General features: G+C 38.0%; 1 protein-coding gene and 1 pseudogene across 10 annotated transcripts in view; one reads left to right on the forward strand and one right to left on the reverse strand.

Moving 5' to 3' along the window:
* The window catches only part of SOX6 (SRY-box transcription factor 6), a 765,792-nt gene that overhangs the window by 409,463 nt on the left and 332,398 nt on the right, over positions 1-23,931 (reverse strand). The window lies entirely within an intron of this gene.
* LOC110144646 (large ribosomal subunit protein eL8 pseudogene) lies at positions 17,449-18,298 on the forward strand (annotated as a pseudogene).

The following is a 23,931-nucleotide window of genomic DNA, read 5'->3' on the forward strand; positions in this document are numbered from 1 at the left end:
ATAACTGCTACTGATAAATGTTGTTGAAAGGAAGTAAATGAAGAGATAGGGGGAGGAAACGATGAAAGAATATGAATAATCACAAAAGGAATACCTGGAAGAAGAGAGATAGTATACCAATAAAAATAACATAAGGGCTAATGTATATTGAGTTCATACTATGTGCTCTGTTGGTTACTTATGCTTCTCAGTACCTCACTAAATTTCAAACAATTCAACAATAAAGCTACTAATGTATCCCCATTTTCAAATGAGGTAAGTAAGCTTAGAGTAACTGGGTTTGGTTATAATGCTAGTAAACGGTAGAGAATATGCAAACCTGTCCTACCTGACTTTAAAACCCATGCTTTTAATTTTTACACTCTATTCCCAGTCATATCATTCACTGAATACTATGAGCCAAGAACTATACTAGCTGCTTTACATGAGTTAGCTCTAAGACTCACATTAACAGAGTTGGACATGACTTAGCAACTGAATAACAACAAAACTTAAAAAACTAACATTATCCCATTTTACAGTATAGAAAAGTGAGACTCTGGAAGATTAAGTTACTTAACTAAGGTCACAAAGACAGTAAGAGGCAGCACCAGAGCTTTAACCCTGTCTGTTTTCAGTTCAGTTGCTCAGTCGTGTCCGATCTGCGACCCCATGGACTGCAGCACGCCAGGCTTCCCTGTCCATCACCAACTCCCGGAGCTTACTCAAATTCATGTCCATCAAGTCGGTTAGCCGTCAATCATCTCATCCTCTGTCATCCCCTTCTCCTCCTGCCCTCAGTCCCTCCCAGCATCAGGGTCTTTACAAATGAGTCAGTTCTTCGCATCAGGTGGCCAAAGTATTGGAGTTTCAGCTTCAACATCAGTCCTTCCAATGAATATTCAAGACTGATTTTCTTTAGGATGGACTGGTTGGATCTCCTTGCAGTCCAAGGGACTCTCAAGAGTCTTCTCCAACACCACAGTTCAAAAGCATCAATTCTTCAGCACTCAGCTTTCTTTATAGTCCAACTCTCACATCTATACATTACTGGAAAAAACTGCAGCTTTGACTAGATGGACATTTGCTGGCAAAGTAATGTCTCTGCTTTTTAATATGGTGCATTATAATGTTCCTATTCCCATTCCCTACTCCTTCTCCCCAAAACTGAGACCCTTCCTCATCTCCACATTTCCATAGTCTACTCTCTAGGCTCAGCTAATATCTTACCTCCTCCAAAAGCCTTTCAAGAGCATATCAGCCCACTATTACATTCTTACTATAATTATTCCTGTAACATTCATTTACCTTGATCAATACATTTGTATCTGTCAGCTACCTGTTCTGTTTATGTTCTGTGTCCCCAGTCAAGCCATATAAGAGACCTGCAGCAAATCTTCAGGCAACTTGTACTATCCAAATATGCCTTACATTACCCTTGACCAAGTCACTAAAGGGGACAAGAATGGTGCCATACAATTTGAATTCCCAAGATAACTAGCAGAATCCTAAGCACATATTAGGGCTTCATAATGTATTGATTGTCTCAAATATACATTAATAGCAGTAAGTTTTTGGTAATAATAACAATAACAGCTAAATATATGTGCATGTGTGTGTGTGCGTGCACACTTGTGTGCTACATGGCTTCAGTCATGTCTGACTCTTTGAGACCCCATGGACCTGTTGCCCACCAGGCTCCTCTGTCAATGGGATTCTCCAGGCAAGAATACTGGAGTGGGTAGCCTTTCCCTTTTCTAGGGGATCTTCCCAATGCAGGGACTGAACCCGTGTCTAATTGACTACATATTTTTATATATGTGCTGCTGGAAAAGACTTCTGACAGTCCCTTGGACAGCAAGGAGATCAAACCACTCATTCCTAAAGAAGATCAACCCTGAATATTCATTGGAAGGACTGGTGCTGAAGCTGATGCTTCAATAATTTGGCCACCTGAAGCAAAGAGCTGACTCATTGGAAAAGACCTTGATGCTGGGAAAGATTGAGGGCAGAAGAAGGGGGCAGCAGAGGATGAGATGGTTGGATGGCATCACCAACTCATTGGACATGAGTTTGAGCAAACTCCAGGAGTTAGTGAAGGATATGGAAGCCTGGCATCTCGAGTCCCTGGAGTCGCAAGGAGTTGGACACAACTGAGACTGAACAGCAACAACAAATAGATCGAGATAGATAGACAGACAGACAGATAGATAGACAGACAGACAGACAGATAGATAGATAGATAGATAGATAGATAGATAGACAGACAGACAGATAGATAGATTCTTTACCACTGAGCCATCAGGTAAGGCCAGATGGTAAGGAGCAATGCAGGAGATGCAGTTTCAGTCCCTGTCTTGGAAAGATCACCTAGAGAAGGGAATGGCTGCCCACTCCAGTATTCTTGCCTGGAGAATCCCATGGACAGAGGAACCTGGTGATTACAGGTCTCTGGAGTCACAGAGTCAGACATGACCTAGCAACTAAACCACCACTATATATAAAAACATACATATAAATTCAGTCCTCATAACTGCCAATGATGTAGGTACTACTATTACACCCATTTTACAGAAGAAAAGAAGGAACAAAAAATTTAAGTGACTTGTCAGAAGGTCACACAGCTAATAAGTAGTAGCTGAGTCAGTATCCAAATACATGCAGTGTCAATCCAGAGTCAGCATTCCCTTGACTACTTTAAAAATACTGTGTACTTCAGTTGTGTCCGACTCTTTGAGACCCCATAGACATGGGGCCCACCATGCCCCTCTATCCATGGGATTTTCTGGGCAAGAATACTGGAGTGGGTTGCCATGCCCTCCTCCTTCACTCAATAGATGTTGTTCTAAGATTAAACAATTCTAACACTTAAAAAATCATAAAACATGTATTACTTCTGCTGTAAACACTGACTAGAGGAAATAAGGAAAGAAGAGCTTTCATAAAGTAGGGAAGAAAAAAAAAAAACCTGAGTAGAAGATACAAAGCTGCCGGGAAAAAAATGAGAAGGGGAAAAAAAAATTTGAGAAGGATTTCTCTTTAGAAAAAAAAATAGAGTTGTGCCATTTTCTCAAAGTCTCTGTCACTTATAAAGCATCATCCTGACTTCCTCTCATTAATATGCCAAATTATATAGCATATCTCAGAGCAAGCAACTGCTATTAGCAAAAACCCACAACTCTACACCAGAATCACGCAATCTTGAACCAGTGAAATGCAACCACCTCTGGACTGACACACACAACAGCTGTTTAGGGTGCCAGAGAAATGCCCTGATGAAGATTCCTAGCAAAAACTGGAAAAGAGAATGTTTATTTCCAAATCTTCAAATTTGATGAGGCTGTTGCAAGTCAGGGAGAAAAATACAAGATATATTTCTACTTTAAAAGGCAATAAGAGATTCTTGATAATTTAGAGATGATGGAAACTGGAGGCAAGTGATGTAGGTTTGTATATAGTTCATATATATAATTTATGAAGCCTTTTCCATTATTTATTTTAATTCATACGATAACCTGGTGCAACCAGTAGTGTTATCATGTTATCATCTCTACAGAATTAGTCTCTGCAAATAGTGCTCAGAGATGATAACTTTTTAGAGTTTTTTGGCTAGGGAGGGAAGAAGCCAGGACTAAAGACCAGGTCCTCTAAAACAAAGGTCCTTTCCATATGTCATGTGGTTTTCTCTTAAAAAACAAACCAAAAAAAGAGCCGCTTGTGTTACAGAGGGAGGAAAAAAGCAACAGTGATTGCTAAACAGATAATGATTGAAGCATGATAATGACAAGTCTCATTTCTCTGCTCTTTTGAGGAAACCACATCTTCTTCTTGAAAGTGAAATAATAAGTAAAGAAAAAAAGCCCTCTTGGTTGCTTTCCATATCAGTGTCCCCTAACTCCACTTCTCCCTCCCTGGGTCTGGACAGTGTAACAATCTCGGTAACACGTACCCCACCCCAGGAGTGTCATAGACACACGAAAAACAAGCCTCATGACTCCATTCAGGGAAATGCCAAAGGAAACCCAGAGAAAATCTAGAACCCTGAAAATAAAGCAATTTCTCCATAGAGCACAGCATAATTCCCCCAAGAAAGTTAAATAAAGGGTGATTATGTAGAAGCACTGTGTGGTATGCCATATGTATTGTGGGGAGGACATGGGGGTAAAGGGAACTAGGGTCTGAAAATGGAAGAAAAATTTAAAAAGCAGGTAAATTCTACCTAGAGTTTGTTACGGCTGAAGGACTCTATGCCACGAAGTAAAGGAAACTGCTTTTTCAGAGCTCTACAATTTCCTGTGGAACAGAGATCAGCAAACAAATCCACCCTTTCTCAGAACTAACACACCAAACTCTTTCAACATTCCTATGCAAGGGATGACAAGTCAGACATTTCACTGAAGAAGCAGTCAGTGTGATTGTGCCCACAGAGGATATCCCTGTTTACCCCTTCTGTCACAGAGATGCCCATAAGCCTTGGCACGTTGCCAGTCTAACATGTGAACAACATGGTTCCAGATAAAGAAGGCTCTACATAATCCAAAGATGATTTTTCTCACTCTTCTTTTATTAATTCATTCAGTATGCATATCATATGCTTGACATAGTTGTAGATTCTTGGGATAAAGTAGTGAACAAAATAAAGTTTCTGCCCTCATAAGCTCACACTCTAAGTCCAAATTGAACTACCCCAAGATTTCTTCCACCTCTAAGATTCTATGGTTCCATTAATAGAGAATAGGCTTCAATTGCAACTCCTCTAGCAGAGAGACACTTTGAACACCTAAAGGAAAAAGTTCACCTTATAGCCTCAACATCTAACATAACGCTTAGTGGTCAGTAAAAGTTTTTGAAGAGGAAGGAGGTGATTGCTATAGTAAAGATATAGAAACTAAAATTCAGGATGGTAAAATAAATTACCTATTGTTACACAAATGGTGAGTGGTAGAGCTAAGAATGCTATCCTGACCTAGAACTATTCTAGACATGCCTCATAATTTTGATGTAACTGATTAGGACTTAATTTTTAAGGACTATTCAATTATTAAAGTCAGCTCCCCAAAAGTGAGTCTCTACATCTTTGCTTACCTCTTAATTTACTAGTACCAGACAATTCAACACAATTTTTCTGTCATGGGGTCAAGAGAGAAGATTTGAAAGAGTTTAGGGATGAAAGTACCTTTAAAAGTTATCTAGTTATTTCTCCTTACTTCTCAGACGAGGGAACTTACAGGAAGGACAGAAATTTGCCCAAAACCACAGATAGTCAAGGGAAATCTAGCACCAAAATCTAACTCTTCTGATAATCAAGCCCAGTTTTCATTTCTATCGCAACACTGTCTGTCCTAGTTTCCTTGAAGGAAAGAAGAATTATTAAATGTTTTTGTATTTCTACCAATATTCAGAAAGTTACACCTACCATATGGTGTTACTGGCATACTACATTACCCAACAAAATAACTATTAAGAAAATTTTGTTTTCAAACCTAACTTTTCCTCCTCCCTGAAATTTCTCCATTCCAGTCAGGCCAGAGAATTTTCAACAGCTTCTGGACCAAGACCTTGAGCTAAAAGACTCCAATAGGTACAATAGAGACTAATACAACATTGTAAAGCAACTATACTCCAATAAAAATAAAGAATAAAATTAGGCAAAATTTTTATCCTCTTTCAGGTTATCTGATTCATCTGTAAAACAGGGATAATAATACCTACCCTGATTATCCCAAAAGGGTAGTCAGGTAGAATATATAAGCAAATGGCCATAATCAATTTGAAAAGAATAAAGCACCATGCAAATAAAAGGTACTACAATTAATTACTAGTATTATTACTCAGAAATACTGCACATTTTAGAGGCCAGAAGCTATCTTATAAAATCAGTTTATAAAGAGGCAAAAGCAATGTGACATAGCTGGAAGATCCCAAGGACAGAATTGGCCATATGTATGAATCCAGATTCTGTGACCTTGAAAAGTTGTTTAAACAAAGAGCCCCCTCATCGGAAAATGGGGGCTATTACTACTCTGAAGAATAAGTAACAAATATTTACAAATATACATCTAAAAGCGTCTTGTTTGTATGGTATAAAGTGGTGTCATTATAAATTTCCTTTTTCGGACAGCTTAGAACTTCAGGTTTTTATCTAGCATTCACACTGTGGGAACAGCTGAAACATCTGTAATGTCAAGTAGCTGAAGCTGATTTTAAAAGAAAAACTAAAGAAAAGAAAAAGAAAAAAATCACCACCAACAATAACAACAGTATCCCTGATCAACATATTAAAGCAAAATTTTAGATGCTAATTAACCTAGCATATTAGCAATTGGGCCAGAATTTAGGAGCCAGTTCTATCAATGGGCATTTTCTCAGTCACTCAGACAAACTGTTGTTCTTATTTCAAATCCACTGTACTAAGGCTCTCTTTGTTGACTGGATTGTTGGATTATTGCCTGCATTCTGTCTTCTGTGAAAATGCCAAATGTATAGAAATTTCAGTCACCAGATTAAACGTTCATCTTGACAATATATTATGCTGTTTGGTGTCATGTTGACATCCTACTGATGATGTTCACAACTCTACGCTTTTATTTTGTTCTTTGGTTTCAGTAAGAAGAAAAGTTAAAAGCCCTTAGACTAATGAATTCAGATTCTTTTCAGATACAGTGCTGCTTCTCTTCCACAAGATCAGGAAAAGGATATATTTCTGGCTGCAGACATATGTGGTACAGACATGAGATCACAGCTTTAAGCTTAATAGAACATAACAATCTACTCACTGTTTACACTTTAGCCCAATGGGCAGCTGGAAATCACAACTAACCATATGCAGTGCTGAACAAGTGGTCATGACTTTATTAATAAAGCCAAGCATTAACAAATAAGATTCTGGGAATGGTACAGTGAGGGGCAGGAGTTTTGTACCATAGGCCCCTCTAAGTACTAGGCATAGGGCCCAGACTATTGTTGAAAATGTCCTTTGGGATTAGACTATTCTTTCCGCCAGGATTTCATTTGCCATCTTTCATATTTCCCAGTTCTCTATACAGTGTTTAATCAGCTGCTAGGGACTGGTTAGAAAGGACTCTGATTATTCTTGCATCCTAACATCCTGAAAAGGGGGTGCATTATAAAATTATCTACATACAATTAAATCAAATCATACACATAGAGAAGTACTTTTCATACTACAGAAAACTATTTTAACTAGAAAAAGAGATGCAAATAATACCTCATTAGTCTTTTCAAAGTGTATGACAATTCTAGTAATATTATCTCTGATTTATTGATGAGAAAGGCTTAAATTTTACTACAGGTAAATTACAAAACAAAGATTTAGATACATGTCCAAATTCCATGCTTTGACTGGTCAATGACTGCTATAGAGAGTAAATTAACTGATAAGCCTGGCATATCATAATTTCTTTCTGCACTGAGATGTACACAAGTGTACTAGGCAACTGGAGTACTCAAGATGAATCACTATTTAACATAGAAGTATTTCTTATACATATCAGTGTCACAATTTATAAATTTCTATCTAGTTCTATCATTTCTTTACCATGCCTAACAGATAGCATCAAATCCCAAATTTGTAACCCAAGTACAAAAATCACAGGACAGTTGTAAGAGTGTAAAACCATCAACATACACACCAAGCTTTCATGAAATTGAGTTGACCCTACTGGGTCAGCAAAAACTAAATATTCAGCAAGTCCTATAAAGTATGGTGCAGAAATTAGAAGTTTGCTAGAGTAACTAGCTCATCCAAGTGAAATTTATTCAAGGTAATAAGTAGAGAAAGTAAATCTGAGTGTACAATCTAAATCCTCAGACTAGATTTAAGGTACAGGATGGATTTTGATGAAGCGCCTTTTGCATTTATGTGTAATCTGATTTTAGTTTTGTGTGTGAAACAGTAGTAAAGTTCTTTATTTGAAGTACATTGCATTGTCTTTTTTTGGAATTGTTACTGTCAGGATAAATATACCTCGCATTTTCCATTGAGCGCAACATAAGAACTATATTCAGGAAACAAGAGCAGTGCAAAGAACAATGTTCCAAATATACCTTCTCTCATAGCATGCCAGATTCATGATAGGCTAAGAGAGACAGCATGCTCTCCACTGAGAGCTCTAATGATGCCACGAGAGTAAAAGCCGTTCACACAGTTATGACATAGAAAGCAACCACATTTTCTTCCTTAGGGCTTAAAGAAAAGAACTAGCTCTCAAATCACAGTCAGTAATGTGTAACCACAGTGCAAGGCAAGAGAAAAAGAAAGAACAAGTCCCAGTGAAGTATGAGATTAATCTCAGATAATTATCCCAAGCAATTACAAATCACCATGAAATACAACTTTCAATCCTACCCTCAGCTTAGACACATCACCAAATGAAAATGGATGATTAAAAATACTAGGAGCTAATAGGCAAAAAAACATGGATGGAAAAGTTATAATGCCCATATTTCCAGTGGACTAAACACTGATAATAGTGTACAGAAAAATTGTTGTCTAGCACTTCAAGATAACATATATATACAAACATAAAGCCTATGAAACTTCCTGGGGAGCAGGAAATATTATAAAAGTATGTTTAAAAAGTAACTTTCCTAGAAAACACCACAGTTAATACAGTATTCTTTTAACTGTATATTCACTATGAAATAATTATTCAGTTAACTAGCATTTGTATTATGTTTTGCAAATGATAGCAGGCAACAGAGACAGAGCAAAAAGAATGTAAAAAACACTAGACAAGTAAAAACCCAATAATTTCTAATCTCTTTTTATCCAATATCTAAATTTATAAAAAGTTCATTTAAAGTAAACAGGATCTCTTCAATAAATGGTGCTAAGAAAACTGAATGCCTACACAAAACAATAGAGTTAAACCCTTACCTTACACTATATACAAAAATTAACTCAAAATGGATCAAAGACCTGAACTTAAAAGCTAAAACCTCAAAACCCTTAGACGACTTTGGGGAAGTCTTCATGACATTGCATTGCAATCAGTTCTTAGATATGACACAAAAGCACAGGCAACAAAAGAAAAATAGATAAACTGGAGTTCATCAATTTAAATGACTTATATGCATCAAAGGACACTACCAGGAGAGTGAAAAAGCAACTCACAGAAAAAGAAAAGTTTTCAAATCATGTATCTGATGATTTATTAATATCCACAACACATAGAGAACTGCCACAATTCAATAACAACAATTTCAAGCACAATTCAAAAATGAGTAAAGGATTCAAACGGGCATTTCTCCAAAGACCTACAAATGGCCAATAAATATATGCAAAGATGTTCAACATCATCCATCATTCAGTCAGTTCAGTTCAGTCGCTCAGCTGTGTCCGACTCTTTGCAACCCCGTGGACTGCAGCACGCCAGGCCTCCCTGTCCATCACCAAATCCCGGAGTTCACCCAAACCCGTGTCCATTGAGTCGGTGATGCCATCTAACCATCTCATCCTCTGTTGACCTCTTCTCCTCCTGCCTTCAATCTTTCCCAACATCAGGGTCTTGTTAAAAGAGTCAGCTCTTTGCATCAGGTGGCCAAAGTATTGGTGTTTCAGCTTCAGTATCAGTCCTTCCAATGAACACCCAGGACTGATCTCCTTTAGGATGGACTGGTTGGATCTCCTTGCAGTCCAAGGGACTCTGAAGTCTTCTCCAACACCACAGTTCAAAAGCATCAATTCTTCAGTGCTCAGTGTTCTTTACAGTCCAACTCTCACATCCATACATGACCACTGGAAAAATTATAGCCTTGACTAGAAGGACCTTTGTTGGCAAAGTAATGTCTCTGCTTTTTTTTTTTTTAATGTCTCTGCTTTTTAATATGCTATCTAGGTTGGTCATAACTTTCCTTCCAAGGAGTAAGCATCTTTTAATTTCATGGCTGCAGTCACCATCTGCAGTGATTTTGGAGCCCAAAAAATAAAGTCTGACACTGTTTCCACTGTTTTCCTATCTATTTCCCATGAAGTGATGGGACCAGATGCCATGATCTTAGTTTTCTGAATGTTGAGCTTTAAGCCAGCTTTTTCACTCTCCTTTCACTTTCATCAAGAGGCTCTTTAGTTCCTCTTCACTTTCTGCCATAAGGGTGGTGTCATCTGCATATCTGAGGTTATTGATATTTCTCCCGGCAATCTTGATTCCAGCTTGTGCTTCTTCCAGCCCAGCATTTCTCATGATGTACTCTGCATATAAGTTAATAAGCAGGGTGACAATATACAGCCTTGACATACTCCTTTTCCTATTTGGAACAGAGCACAGTCTGTTGTTCCATGTCCAGTTCTAACTGTTGCTTCCTGACCTGCATATAGGTTTCTCAAGAGGCAGGTCAGGTGCTCTAGTATTTCCATCTCTTTCAGAATTTTCCACAGTTTATTGTGATCCACACAGTCAAAGGCTTTGGCATAGTCAATACAACAGAAATAGATGCTTTTCAGGAACTCTCTTGCTTTTCTGATGATCCAGTGGATGTTGGCAATTTGATCTCTGGTTCCTCTACCTTTTCTAAAACCAGCTTGAACATCTAGAAGTTCTCGGTCCACGTACTGCTGAAGCCTCGCTTGGAGAATTTTGAGCATTACTTTACTAGCGTGTGAGATGACTGCAATTGTGAGGTAGTTTGAGCATTCTTTGGCATTGTCTTTCTTAGGGATTAGAATGAAAACTGACCTTTTCCAGTTCTGTGGCCACTGCTGAGTTTTCCAGATTGACTGGCATATTGAGTGCAGCACTTTTACAGCATCATCTTTCAGGATTTGAAATAGCTCAACTGGAATTCCATCACCTCCACCAACTTTGTTTGTAGTGATGCTTTCTAAGGCCCACTTGACTTCACATTCCAGGATGTCTGGCTCTAGGTGAGTGATCACACCATTGTGATTATTTGGGTCATGAAGATCTTTTTTGTACAGTTTTTCTGTGTATTCTTGCCACCTCTTCTTAATATCCTCTACTTCTGTTAGGTCCATACCATTTCTGTCACTTATTGAGCCCATCTTTGCATGAAATATTCCCTTTGTATCTCTCATTTTCTTGAAGAGATCTCTAGTCTTTCCCATTCTATTGTTTTCCTCTATTTCTTTGCACTGATCACTGAGGCAGGCTTTCTTATCCCTCCTTGCTGTTCTTTGGAACTCTGCATTCAAATGGTTATATCTTTCCTTTTCTTCTTTGCATTTCGCTTCTTTTCTTTTCACAGCTATATGTAAGGCCTCCTCAGACAACCATTTTGCCTTTTTGCATTTCTTTTTCTTGAGGATGGTCTTGATCCCTGTCTCCTATACAATGTCACAAACCTTCGTCCATAATTCACCAGGCACTCTATCAGATCTAGTCCCTTAAATCTAATTCTCACTTCCACTGTATAATCATAAGGGATTTGATTTAGGTCATACCTGAATGGTCTAGTGGTTTTCCCTACTTTCTTCAATTTAAGTCTGAATTTGGCAATAGGGAGTTCATGATCTGAGCCACAGTCAGCTCCCGGTCTTGTTTTTGCTGACTATATAGAGCTTCTCCATCTTTGGCTGCAAAGAATATAATCAATCTGATTTTCGGTGTTGGCCATCTGGTGATGTCCATGTGTAGAGTCTTCTCTTGTGTTTTTGGAAGAGGGTGTTTGCTATGACCAGTGTGTTCTCTTGGCAAAACTCTATTAGCCTTTGCCCTGCTTCATTCTGTACTCCAAGGCCAAATTTGCCTGTTACTCCAGGTGTTTCTTGACTTCCTACTTTTGCATTCCAGTCCCCTACAATGAAAAGGACATCTTTTTTGGATAATAGTTCTAAAAGGTCTTGTAGGTCTTCATAAAACTGTTCAACTTCAGCTTCTTCAGCATTACCGGTCGGGTCATAGACTTGGATTACCGTGATATTGAATGGTTTGCCTTGAAAATGAACAGAGATCATTCTGATGTTTTTGAGATTCCATCCAAGTATTGCATTTTAGACCCTTTCATTGACTATGATGGCTACTCCATTTCTTCTAAGGGATTCCTGCTGACATTAGTAGATATAATGGTCATCTGAGCTAAATTCACCCATTACAGTCCATTTTAGTTCGCTGATTCCTAGAATGTTGACGTTCACTCTTGGCATCTCCTGTTTGACCACTTCCAATTTGCCTTGATTCATGAACCTAACATTCCATGCAATATTGCTCTTTACAGCATTGGACCTTGCTTCTATCACTAGCCACATCCACAACTGTGTGTTGTTTTTGCTTTGGCTCCGTCCTGTCATTCTTTCTGGAGTTATTTCTCCACTGATCTCCAGGAGCATATTAGGCACCTACCAACCTAGGTAGTTCATCTTTCAACGTCCTATCTTTTTGCTTTTTCATCCATCATTAGGCAAATGCAAATCAAAACCAGGATGAAATACAATATCACATCCATTAGACAGGGTATTATCCAAAAAAAAATGGAAAATAACAATTTCCTCTCCTATTGCTTACACTCTTACCTTCTTCAAGTCTTTGCTCAAATGTCATGTTCTCAATGACTCCTATTCTAATCATTCTATTTAATAATACTGTTTCCTTGCATTATCAATGTACCTTATCCTACTCTAAATTTCCTTTTCTATAGACCTTATACAATTCTAATATACTCTATAACTTAACTTATCATGCTTGTCATTATCCGTCTGTCCCATCAGTAATATAAACTCTGTGAGAATTAAAATTATTTGTTGTATTCACTAACATATTTTAAGTGCAAGAATAGTACCTATCGCTGGATGAGTGAACTGACTAATTTCTTGCCTGGAGACAGAAAGTAGCTTAAAATTTTGAAAACCAAGTCACTCTTAAAATTAATCAGTTATTATCCTCTTTAACACCAAACATTATTTTCTACTTATTATCAACAAATAGCCAAAGTACTATGGCTTAAAATATAGTGTCCCACTTTGCTGAACATTTCAATGGAATGAGGTCTTAAAATTGTATTCATACGTTAACATTCACAATACATGTGCCAGTTATTTACTTACTGCCTCTGACTCTCACATCACCCTTCAATACTCTGCTCTGTGATTCTGAGGCACTATATTTCCCATGCTCCCTTGCCAGCTGGCTTCCTATTAGGCTCAGCCAATGAGAGGGACCAGTGGGAAATTAGAAGGTGGAAGGAGAAGAGAAGAGACTTCCTTTTTCTAGCTCATGAGAGCATCCCTCCAGCAGCAAAATATGCTTATGGCTGCACCATTTTACATTCCCATCAGCTTAGCTTCTTTTAGCACTCCCAATACCAGCTGCCTAACCCCCTCAAAGATACCAACACCAGCTGACAACTCTCCTCTCAGTGATTAGAGCAGAAGCCATGTCACGTTTCCCTCAGTAGGCTGAGCAAGTCACACAGCACACCCTCTCCCCAGAAATCTAAGCCCCAGTCATAATTTTTTTCCAAGTTCCTAAACTCAAATAGGCCACGTTCTTTCCAGACAAATGGAAGCTGGCATCACTGGCAGCTGCTCCCTACAGTTATATCTGGGAACATATAGATATAGGAACTATTGACTTCCTTTTGTTTTTTCAACCTTCCAATACCTGTATAGCAAGTATCCTCAATTAAGTCCCATCCACTTAAACTGTTCATCATGGTTTTTGTTCTCCTGACTAGATGTGACTATGCTTGACTATACAGGCAGACCAGAAGATTGACAATGGAATAAATTTACATTTGAACCAGAATTTACACTCAGAGTTAAACATAATAGAGATTTTTTTCAATATATCTTAACCAAAGACTGAGAAACAAGTCTTTCAAACAGAACAAATAACAGATTGAGATCTAGAAGTACTGTACTCATATCTGTATAAGCTTATAGAATCATAAATTTTTATCTCCAGTCCATTCCTCTCTCCTGTCTACTCCCTACCTCCTTTGGATAGCTAGCATACATGTCCAAACCTGAGTTTCTGATATCTCCTAAAACCTGTTCCTCTCAAAGCCTTTCTCACTTGACTTAATGACAACTCTATCCTTATACCTTCTCAGGCCAGAATCCTGGAGTCATCCTTGATTCCTTTCTTTCTCTCACCCTCCATATCCAACCTTCTAGAAAGTCCTGTGAGTTCTTCTTTAAAACTATGTTTAGAATATAACCACTTCTTACCACCTCCACTGCTACTCTAAACCACCAGTAACTTTCACCTGGACTACTGTAGTTGCCTTTAAGTGGTCATTCTGCTTCCACCCTTTTGCATCCCTAAAATTTATTCCCAGCAACAATCTAAATGATCCTTTCAAAACACAAGAATATCATATTCTCTTCTGCTCAAAATGTTCCAATGGCATCCCATCTCACACAGAATAAAAGCGAAAATTCTCACAATGATATACAAGTTCCTAATAATCTGGTTCCTATTATTTCTCTGACTTCTTCTATTATTTTCCTTTCATTTACTCATCTCCAGCCATTCTGCTCTCTTTCCAGTTGCGTGAACATCAAACACATTTCAACATTAAAGCCTCTACTCTGGTCATGCCCTCTGCCTAAAACACTCTTCTCTAGATATATGCATGGTTCCTTTGCTGTTATTTTAAGTCTCTGAGGAAAGATTGTCTTCTCAATGAAAAATTCCATAACCATACTACTTAAAACTGGACATATTTATACACTCGGCACTCCCTATTCACCTTACCTAATTTATTTTTCTCCATAGCATTTATCTTCTGAGTTACTATAAAATAATTTCTTTTCTATATTGCCTTTTTCCTTCCAGTATAATATAAGCTCTTTGAGGGTAGGAATTTGTTTAGTTCACTGATATATCTTCAATGACCATATGGTGTGGTGCCTGGTACATAACAATGAAGAGGAACTAAAGAACCTCTTGGTGAAAGAGGAGAGTGAAAAAGCTGTCTTGAAACTCAACATTCAAAAAACTAAGGTCATGGTATCTAGTCCCATCACTTCATGGCAAATAGAAGGATAAAAAGTGGAGATAGTGACAGATTTTATTTTCTTGGGTTCCAAAATCACTGCAGACGGTCAATGCAGCCATGAAACCAGAAGATGCTTGCTCCTTGGAAGGAAAGCTATGAAAAACCTAGACAGCATATTTAAAATCAGAGATGTCACTTTGCCAACAAGGGTCTGTATAGTCAAACCTATGATTTTTCCAGTAGTCATGAACAGATGTGAAAGTTGGACCATAAAGAAGGCTGAGCGCCAAAGAATAGATGCTTTCAAACTGTAGTGCTGGAGAAGACTCTTGAGTTTCTTGGACTACAAGGAGATCAAACTAAAGGAAATCAACGCTGAATAACATTGGAAGAACTGTTGCTGAAGCTGAAACTCTAATACTTTGGCCACCTGATTGGAAGAGCTGACTCACTGGAAAAGATTCTGATATTAGGAAAGACTGAAGGCAAAAGGAGAAGAGGATGGCAGAGGATGCGATGGTTGGAGTTGGAGCTAGCATCACCAACTCAATGGATGTGAATTTCGGCAAACTCTGAGGGATAGTGAAGGACAGGGAAGCCTGGCGTGCTATAGTCTATGAGGTTTCAAAGAGTTGGACGTGACTTAGAGACTGAATAACAACAAACAACAACACATAGTAAGTACTCAGTAAACATTTGTCAAATGAAACTCCAAACCCCAAAGCAACAAGGAATGAATAAATATAAAACACACATAGAAATACAGTTTGACATATATATGTATATGTATATATGATCAATATTTACCATATTCTGAAGGAGAAAACTGTATTAAACAATTTTATATTTTATTAAAGTTTTTACTGTATTAAACTGTTTTATATTTTATTAAACAGATTTATATATTTTTAAGAGTAAAACTGTAATAAATTCTAATACTGTAGTAAGTACTATACCAAGATTACTTATACTTTTCTATCAAAATCTCAAAATGTGTTTATAATCCTGACACATATATTCACATAATATGTAGCATAGTGTTTAGCAGTCAGCCTGTCTGGCTTATATTATTGTTGCAACATCTACTAACTCTGTGACTCGAGTCTAGTTACTTGATCTCTGTGCCTTATTTTCTTCATTATAAAATAATAACAGTAGTAAAAATAAAACCTAGCTCATAGAAATTATGTAATGGATTAAATTATATAATATACTTAAAGCAATTACAAATATGCTTGGTCCATTGATAACTCAGTACATGTTAATTATTATTATTATATAAGGCACCTAATACTTGTTGAAAAACAGGTAAATGCTCCCAAATTCAACATTATATACTGCCTGCATTTGTTTATACTGCAGGCTCACTGAAAGCAAGAATCATTTTAAACTTCTTTTATGTCTAGCACAGTACTTAACACATTAATTAAATAAATAATTGGCTGATTTATTGATTACTTAGTGGAACATACATTATTAGACCTATAAAAATATAGGTTACAAAACCCAGATTAGTCAAAATTACCAAAATAAGTAACAACAGAGAAGAAAATTTCATCAGTTCTGACTCCTCATCTATATTATGTGTGTTATTAAAATACACTAGAGCTTTCTAAAGACTTTAAAGTTGTACTATAGAGAAACTCAGCAGTGGCCACAGGATTGGAAAAGTTCAGTTTCATTTCAATCCTAAAGAAAGGCAATCCCAAAGAATGCTCCAACTACCTCACAATTGCACTTATCTCACACACTAGTAAACTAATGCTCAAAATTCTCCAAGCGAGGCTTCAGCAGTACGTGAACCATGAACTTCCAGATGTTCAAGCTGGTTTTAGAAAAGGTAGAGGAACCAGAGATCAAATTTCCAACATCTGCTGGATCATAGAAAAAGCAAGAGAGTTCCAGAAAAACATCTATTTCTGTTGTATTGACTATGCCAAAGCCTTTGACTGTGTGGATCACAATAAACTGTGGAAAATTCTGAAAGAGATGGAAATACTAGAGCACCTGACCTGCCTCTTGAGAAACCTATATGCAGGTCAGGAAGCAACAGTTAGAACTGGACATGGAACAACAGACTGTGTTCTGTTCCAAATAGGAAAAGGAGTATGTCAAGACTGTATATTGTCACCCTGCTTATTTAACTTACATGCAGAGTACATCATGAGAAATGCTGGGCTGGAAGAAGCACAAGCTGGAATCAAGATTGCCAGGAGAAATATCAATAACCTCAGATATGCAGATGACACCACCTTTATGGCAGAAAGTGAAGAGGAGCTAAAGAGTCTCTTGATGAAAGGAAAGAAGAGAGTGAAAAAGCTGGCTTAAAGCTCAATATTCAGAAAACTAAGCTCATGGCATCCGGTCCCATCACTTCATGGGAAATAGATGGAGAAACAGTGGAAACAGTGTCAGACTTCATTTTTGGGGGCTCCAAAATCACTGCAGATGGTGATTGCAGCCATGAAATTAAAAGATGCTTACTCCTTGGAAGGAAAGTTATGACCAACCTAGATAGCATATTAAAAAGCAGAGACATGCTCTCTACGCCAGCCCTTCAAGATGCCGAAGGGAAAGAAGGCCAAGGGGAAGAAGGTGGCCCCAGCCCCGGCCGTGGTGAAGAAGCAGGAGGCCAAGAAGGTGGTCAACCCCCTGTTCGAGAAGAGGCCCAAGAATTTTGGCATTGGACAGGACATCCAACCCAAGAGGGACCTCACCCACTTTGTCAAATGGCCCCGCTACATCCGGCTGCAGCGGCAAAGGGCTACTCTCTATAAGCGGCTGAAAGTGCCTCCTGCAATTAACCAATTCACCCAGGCCTTGGACCGACAAACAGCTACTCAATTGCTTAAGCTGGCCTACAAGTACAGACCAGAGACAAAGCAGGAGAAGAAGCAGAGGCTGCTGGCCCGCGCTGAGAAGAAAGCCGCCGGCAAAGGCGACATCCCCATCAAGAGGCCACCTGTCCTTAGAGCAGGGGTCAACACTGTCACCACCCTGGTGGAGAACAAGAAGGCTCAGCTGGTGATGATCGCTCATGATGTGGATCCCATCGAGCTCATGGTCTTCCTGCCTGCCCTGTGCCGCAAGATGGGGGTTCCCTACTGCATCATCAAGGGCAAGGCCCGGCTGGGGCGCCTGGTCCACAGGAAGACATGCACCACCGTAGCCTTCACACAAGTCAACTCGGAGGACAAGAGTGCCCTGGCTAAGCTGGTGGAAGCCATCAGAACCAATTACAACGACAGATACGATGAGATCCGTCGTCACTGGGGAGGCAATGTCCTGGGGCCGAAGTCAGTGGCTCGCATCGCCAAGCTGGAAAAGGCTAAGGCCAAAGAACTGGGCACCAAGCTGGGCTGAGTGTACACTATTGAGTTTTCTGTACATAAAAGTAATAAAAAAGCTACTTCGGCTGGGGAAAAAAAAAAAAGCAGAGACATTACTTTGCCAACAAAGGTCCTTCTAGTTAAGGCTATGGTTTTTCCAGTGGTCATGCATGCATGTGAGAGTTGGACTGTGAAGAAAGCTGAGCACCAAAAAATTGATGCTTTTGAACTGTGGTGTCGGAGGAGACTCTTGAGAGTCCCTTGGACTACAAGGAGATCCAACCAGTCCATCCTAAAGGAGATCAGTCCTGGGTGTTCATTGGAAGGACTGATGCTGAAGCTGAAACTCCAATACTTTGGCCACCTGATGCAAAGAGTTGACTCACTGGAAAAGACCCTGATGCTGAGAGGGATTGGGGGCAGGAGGAGAAGGGGACAACAGAGGATGAAATGGCTGGATGGCATCACCAACTTGGTGGACATGAGTTTGAGTAAACTCCGGGAGTTGGTGATGGACAGGGAGGCCTGGCGTGCTGCGATTCATGGGGTCGCAAAGAGTCGGACACAACTGAGCAACTGAACTGAACTGATAGAGAAACACAGATTTTTCTAGAAGAAATAATGATATGTTAACTACACTTATTGTGGTAATCATTTCACACTAAACATAAGACAAACCATTATGCTGTACACCTTAAACTTATACAGTGCTATATTTCAATTATATCTCAAAAAGAATGACAAATTAACATCATAGGAAGAAGACGCAAAAAGAAAAGGAAAGTGGAGACAGATGGCAAGCTAAGTTGAGGAGCCAACCAATCAAGACTACATGAGTCAGAAGGGAGAAGATAGCACTAACAAAGACTCAGGTTGACAGCTCAGAGTAAGACTTTGTTGGAAAGGCTACTTCTTCAAAAGGTTACAATAAGCCCAGTTGAGTGAGGGCAATAATAATTGATTCCAAAAGAAGTACACAGTTAACCTTTTGTCACAAGAAGCTGAACATCTTTCACAGAAGGAGAACTGAACAAAAATTAAAATAAAGGAAGGCAATAGAAGAATGAAATCATTAGCCATCTTGAAGCACTAGATGAAGACAGGATAGATGAGTAACTTTGTCATCACTGGCAGAACACCTGGTTGGAATAACTGGAACACAGAGATCCTTAATTAAAACTTTAAGCTCTGATATATAAGTTTTCTTTCATTTTCTATGAACTCCTACTCATCATTTTGAAAACACTTCATTATTTTTCCTGATGCTATAAAATTCCACATTAGTTAAAGTGAACTCTGTTCAGAACTTGTGATGCTCATAAGATACAACCACTTTTTAACTCTTGTGACAAATGTAATATCATAGTGTGTAAAGTTATTTATCAGTAACAACTGGGGAAGAAAATGACATTGTGCAGAAAATTATTCACATTAGAAAATTATTCACAGTATATCTATGAACACCAACGCACAAAAGAAATATAATTTCACTATTAAACTATAGCTGTGACACAAACTATGAGTTTTAAGTCCCTAACATGCTTTCATAATTCAGACATAGAATGACAACTGCAAAGGACAGTTCACAATGCACAATTCTGCACTTTTACAAAATGTAGAGAAATACATTCTCAACATTTGTCTAAAACAGAAACATGTCAGTAGTCAATCCAAGCAAATGGGCTCTTCTTCAATTTCTGTACCACTGTTTGAAGTCTCTTCCTTTAACATACTCCTTCTTTCATATTTTGTTCTTTTCCCTTAGGTCCAACTTCCTTCTTTGAGTCATTCTTTCACTATCAAATAAGGGCTTCCAGGTGGTGAGTAGTAAAGAACACATCTGCCAGTGCAGGAGATGTAAGAGACATGGGTTCAGTCCCTGGATCGGGAAAATCCCCTGGAGGAGGGCATGGCAATCCACTCTGGTATTCGTGCCTGAGAAATTCCAAGGACAGAGGGGCCTGGCAGGCTACAGTCCATAGGGTTGCACAAAGTCAGATACAACTGAAACGAACTTAGCAAGCATGCATGCCTATTCTATTAGATAGTACCTGTTGTTTATAACATCTTGCCCTACTGCTCTGGAACCAATGAATCTTGCAAATAAATGGCGTGGTATCACAACTGAGAATTTGTCATACCCAGGTGTTACCTATATTTTATTGCAAGAGTTTGTAGTTTGATGGTTTATATGTGCTGAACTCTGTAATCTTTAAGAAATGAAAGTATATAACAAATATGTTGGAAAAAACATATATATATATAGATATATATCATATATCCTGAGAATTGTTAGATAATACCATAGAAAGAAAGAAAGACTAACTTATCATTACTAATAGAGCCTCTAAGCCCTTGTATATTTAATAAATAATGAAGACTATGCAAACTCAATACAATTACTACTGCTTCTATGCAGATATCATCTCACAATATTACACTGCATCATACTTACCATAATCATAAAGCTAAGTCTTTCTCTGAGTTTCCTTTAGCTGCTATGGTTTGAATTTTGTATCTCCCCCAGCATTCATGTGTTGAAATCATAACCCCTAAAGGTGAAGGTATCAGTAGATGGGGCCACTGGAAAGTGAGATTAGGTCATGAGGATAGAGCCATCATGAATGGGATTAGTGCTTTTATAAAAGAGATCTTATAAGAGGTCTTCCCTGTAGCTCAAAAGGTAAAGAATCTAAAAAAAAAATTTTAAAAATAAAAAAAAAGGTAAAGAATCTGCCTGCAATATATGAGACCTGGGTTTGATCCCTGGGTCGGGAAGATCTTCCAGAGAAGGGAATGGCAATCCACTCCGGTATTCTTGCCCGGAGAATCCCACGGACAGAGGAGCCTGGAGGGCTACAGTCCATGGAATCACAAAGAGTCAGACATGACTGAGCAACTAACACTACTAAAAGAGATCCTAAAGAGCTCCCTAGTCCCTTCCACCATACAACAATAAGTCTGTGAGCCAGAAAATAGCCCTCATTCAACAGTCAGTACCCCGATGTCAAATTTCCAGCCTACAGAACTGTAATAAATAAATTTCTATTGTTTATAAACTTTGCAACCCATTGGACTGTAGCCCATCAGGCTCCTCTGTCCATGGGATTTTTCAGGCAAGACTACAGAGTGGTTCTCCTGGGGATCTTCCCAACCTAGGTGCTGAACCCATGTTTCCTGTGTCTCCTGCATTGCAGGCAGGATTCTTCACCTGTTGAGTCATAGGAGCAGCCCTGTTTATAAATTATCTACAGTTATTTTGTTACAGTAGCCCAATGGACTAAGAAAATGCCTCTTCATCATTCACAACATCCTGAACTGCATATCCACAGATCTGGGAACTACCTCTTATAAAACATGTAAAGTCCTATAGAAAAGTCTACTCCCAAAATCAGAAAATCTGCAAACCCTATTCAGAATATTTTCATTGTCAGGAACTCCAATTTTCCTAGTTTGTAAGAATATCCACTAATCATATTATATAGAAATTTTGAGGTATGCTATCACTAATTCACAGGATTGTAGCCTTTGTTTCCAAGCCTTCTGCCTTCTTAGTGGTTGTTCAGCTAAAATAATAACAGTGCATTTCAAACTCACTCTAAAAATTAGCTTTGCCATACAAACAGTATTTCAAATATCACATGTGGAATGCATTTTAAAAGAGAAAAAATGATAGCAGTATTAATACCATTTTCTCCTTTTTTTTATCGTATTATAGTTGATTCACAATATTGTTAGGCGTACAGCAAAGTGATCAGTTAAACCTGTATGTACATTCTTTTTGAGAATCTTTACCCATGTAAATTAAAGAATATTGAGTAGAGTTCCCTGTGCTATACACAGGTTCTTGTTAGTTTTCTTTTATATATAATATATATATATATAATATATATATATTATATATATATGTGTGTTCGTTAATCCCAAGCTCCTAATTTACCCCTTTAACCACACTTCTTTCCCCTTTGGTATCTATAGGTTTGTTTTTGAAATCTATGAGTCTGTTTCTGTTTTGTAAATAAGTTCACTTGTATCATTTTTTTAATTAGATTCCACATATGAGTGATACCATATGATATTTGTCTGTCTATGTCTGGCTTACTGCACTTAGATGATAATCTCTAAATCCATCCATGTTGCTGCAAATGGCATTATTTCATTCTTTTAATGGCTGAGTAATATTCCATTATATATATGTACTACATGTTCTTTATCCATTCCTCTGTCAATGGACATTTAGATAGCTTTTTACCATTTTCTCCTATCTAGTACTAGACTTAAGTACCAGTTTTTGCTTTAACATGTGCCATAATATCACTCAAATATTTTAAATAATTAAAATTGAAAAATAAGAGATGCTTTATCCACTGCAAAATCCAAGAAATAGTAACATAAAATTGCTGTTGAAGGCCAGAAGAATACTTAGAAAGTAATGACCAAGTTCATTCTTATTCCTTTTGTGTTCATTCCCCCCCACTCGGTCCCTTTCTCTCTCATTTTCTATACTTTCATCCCTTCTCTTTATTTCTGTAATTACTGAGGCTGTGCCATATTGTATTATTGTTTTAAGAAAAGAAAACAGCTAAGGTCAAAAATCACAGAGTGAAAGTATAAGAATCAAACTTAATACTAACATTATACCTATTAGAAACTTATTAAATAGAACTTAGAGGGTTATCTAATTAAAAAATGACTACTGCCATTACATATTACATGAGAAAATAGCTACAATTTCATCAATTTACAATTCAAAAAATCTCAAATGCTCACTAACTAACACTTCTTAAACCCTTTTCAAACTTTATTAGTCCATTCCAATTATTTTTTCAGACTAACTCACTCACACAGTAGTCATATACATGATGAAAGAGAGTAATAACATTTTTTTATATATCAAACCTAATCTCTCCAGCTGAGATTAGATAGTTTGCATCACCGAATCAAAGACTTACAACTGAAAGGAAGTGAGGACTAGAAAGCTTAAGCAGTTTGCTCAAGCAAGTAACTAGTTGCTAATTAGTAGCAGAGAGAGTTGAAACTAGAATCCAGCTCTCCAAATTCTAAAGCACCAAGGGATACTGGAACTAGAATACAGATACCCAAATTCCAAAGTACTGAGCACTGTACACAAAAGACAAAGGACATGGATATAGTCCTAAAGAACCCATTAAAACTCTATAGTTGCATACCTCTCTGATGAATGATATATGATTATAGTAATGCACACAATTGCAGATCTAATACAAACAGGAAATTCAGCAAACAATTTGGTTAATGTCAAGCCATTTCTGTATAGGTCTGGCCTACATTATGTGATTTTTTTTTACCCTCCTAGATCTATACCTTCTGACTTGATTCAAGGCCAATATTAAACTAGAAATCCACCCCCTCCAAATGGGCAAGGGGTGAGAGTAGAAACAAGAGTTCAAACAGAGAAGGGGAAACAAGCTGGCTGTCAAGCGAAAGTCATCCCAGGATTAGAAAATTGTACTTAATGCTCAAGACATAATCCATGCATGTTTGCTAGAGTTGACTGTAAGTGGAATCCTTCACCCACTTCCTCTACCCTCCTGCCTTTAAATGGCTAAAACCTCATTTCAAAAGATAGGCTCTGGGAATACAGGAAAAGTTAAGGAAATTCGGTTTTAAAATCATACACTCTTGCTATAGGTAAGAATTTCATACGATCTCTATGAGGTTAAAG

Source organism: Odocoileus virginianus, chromosome 10 (assembly GCF_023699985.2).
Source record: "Odocoileus virginianus isolate 20LAN1187 ecotype Illinois chromosome 10, Ovbor_1.2, whole genome shotgun sequence".
Lineage (NCBI taxonomy): Eukaryota > Metazoa > Chordata > Mammalia > Artiodactyla > Cervidae > Odocoileus > Odocoileus virginianus.